At 41.6% G+C, this 2,500-nt stretch overlaps 1 long non-coding RNA gene across 1 annotated transcript in view; it reads right to left on the minus strand.

Annotated features, from left to right (window-relative positions):
• Positions 1-1,553, minus strand: part of LOC108499994 — a 10,876-nt gene extending 9,323 nt beyond the window's left edge. Inside the window, exons 1-2 of the long non-coding RNA XR_001875734.1 lie at positions 1,469-1,553; positions 723-858 (exon numbers count right to left, since the gene is read on the minus strand). This is a non-coding gene — a long non-coding RNA (uncharacterized LOC108499994). The remainder of the gene's footprint in view (positions 1-722; positions 859-1,468) is intronic.
• Positions 1,554-2,500: the final 947 nt, after the last annotated feature.

The following is a 2,500-nucleotide window of genomic DNA, read 5'->3' on the forward strand; positions in this document are numbered from 1 at the left end:
TTTTTTTTTTTGCCAAAAGACCCACTTCACAGTGATTATGGGAATAAAAGCTGTTCTTCCACTCTCTCCATAGTGGAGGGCTAGAGAAGACAGGCTGAGAGAGTTAGGGTTGTTCAACATGGAGAAGAGAAGGCTTTAGGAACAAATTTTATCAGTCTTTCAGTACAATAAGGGGGCTTTTAAAAAGGAGGGAGAGGGACTTTTTACATGGGCAGATAATGAAGGACAAGGGGCAATGGTTTTAAACTGAAAGAGAGTAGGTTTAGATTAGATGTGAGGAAAAAATTCTTTACTTAGAGGGTGGTGAAGCACTGGAATAGGTTGCTCAAAGAAGTTATGGATGCCCCGTCCCTTCAAGTGTTCAAGGCCAAGTTGGCTGGGCCCCTGAGCAATTTGATCTAGTGTGTGGCACCCCTGCCCATGGCAGGGAGGTTGGAATTAGATGACATTTAAGGTTCCCTCCAATCCAAACTACTCTGTGATTCTATGATTTGCTGAAAAAAGTGTGGATGCGATTTGATATATTTTATGAAAACATCTTCCAGCACTCACTTATGAAAAGATGAAGGAATAGGTGAATGAGGGGAAGAAAGGACCTTTATTATGCATACATACATAGGTACCACTCTGCCCAGTTTGAAAGCTCAACTGGCTTTCAGAGGTAGTAGATCTGAGTGTCTGTGTGCATGCATGTGCATGTTTTATAAATGGTTTGATCTTACCTGAGCATCTGTGGCTCTGGTGATATCCCATTTGTTCACATTTCTGTAGGCTCTTCAGTAAACTCACTGGATAGATGACAGTTCATTAATTTAGTTGACAATGCACATCAAGTCTTTCCACCCTCCGCCCCCAGCCCTAAAATGAAAATAAAGAAATTACAATGGTAAGAAGGGAAAATACTATGCAAATAACTCTGAAAGCATTGACACATTTAAACTAATGCAGTTCCTAGAATCATAACAATAAATGTGCTGTCAGGGGCATCAAAGTTACTCCAGTGACATGACCACCTTGCAAGAGCACCAGTGCAAGCTGTCAGAGTACTTACCTAAGTACTCCTGAAACATTCTTCTTTCACTATAACCTTTCAGAGTCATGAGGCTTTGAAAGAGCCCTTTTCCCCTTGCAACCCTTTAGGTAGCTTTTAAATACCTGCATATATCACCTTGCAAAACAAGCAGTTCAGGAACAAAGTTTCTAGAGATGGCAGGTACTGAGATCAGGTTTTTTAGGAAATGTTCTTTGATGAAATGACTTGACAAAGTTTCCCCAACTTCCTGCATGGAAAACAGTTTTTTGTCAAATATTACCAAGATAGCAGCTAAGTCTACCCCCAGGAACTCTTTTCAAAGGGCTCAACCCTTTCAAGCAGTTGTTTTTGTTTAATAAAGCTGCTGCAGATAATAATTTGCAATATCCATTCTCAGACATTAACTAGTAAAGTAACATCACTATGAAAACCTACCACAAAATGGCTTTCCTATAATTTTCTTTGATGCACAAAGTTCCTCATTCAACTGCAAGTCTTAGAGCAGTCTATCCCTTTTAACCATCAACTCCATGCTCTCATGCATGGAGGCAGTATGGTTAAGATTTAAAAAGCCTGTATAACAGCTCAGAAATGCCTCTCTCAAGCCCTTTCTTGGAATTAGTGGCTTTAGTTAATATTGGTTAACACTATTTGGAACAGGCATGTTATTCTTCCATTAATCTTTATTCTGGTCATTCTTCCAATCTCCATTTAAATTCAGTTTTCTTCTCGGTTGGCATCCGTACCCTTAGCTACCTCATAAACAAGATGCATTGCCAACTGGAACATGCAAGCAGAGCTGAAAGCAGCATGGCTAACCTCTGCTCCTTTCTACCCACTGGAAGTTGGAGACGTAGCAAACTCAGCGCTTGGAGCCTGGGAAGTAGGAATCCTGAACTGCTTGGAAGTTCAAAGAGCCAGACTTCAGGCTATTAAGGGACTGGACTGGCTCACTGAGCTATAACTGTGCATACGTTTCTCTCTCTTTTTTTTTTTTTTTAATTTAATCAGCCCAGCCAGCCAGATTTATATGCTCTTATTTCAGCTGAGTGTATCTTTCACTGAAAAGAGATGTGCTGAAAACTGTGAACAGACAGTTTTACTCAGCATTAATAAGGCAACCAGAGTCTGACCCAGAATGATTAGCCTAGTAGTGTTACCTTCTAAGTGGAGATAGAGAGGAGAAAAGATTTAGGCACTCAGAGATGCTTAGGGATTTTGGCTATAGGCAGCACTGTCTTGATTGCCTCAAATTTGTGTTCTTAGAGACTACATACTCAGCAATAACAAAATCTTTGTCACAGGTCAGGGAGGCACTGTAAAGAAAGGCCATGAATGAAGGAGAAATGTAGAGACCACGTAAGCCGTGGGTGAGAAGGCTCCCACTCCCCTCGTCTCCCACCACCCAGCCCCTCCTCCACGCATGCAGCAGCCACCACCAGAGTCGGCACAGAGCGATGGGTACCT

Source organism: Lepidothrix coronata, unplaced genomic scaffold (genome assembly GCF_001604755.1).
Source record: "Lepidothrix coronata isolate B3197 unplaced genomic scaffold, Lepidothrix_coronata-1.0 Scaffold83, whole genome shotgun sequence".
NCBI classification, from domain to species: domain Eukaryota; kingdom Metazoa; phylum Chordata; class Aves; order Passeriformes; family Pipridae; genus Lepidothrix; species Lepidothrix coronata.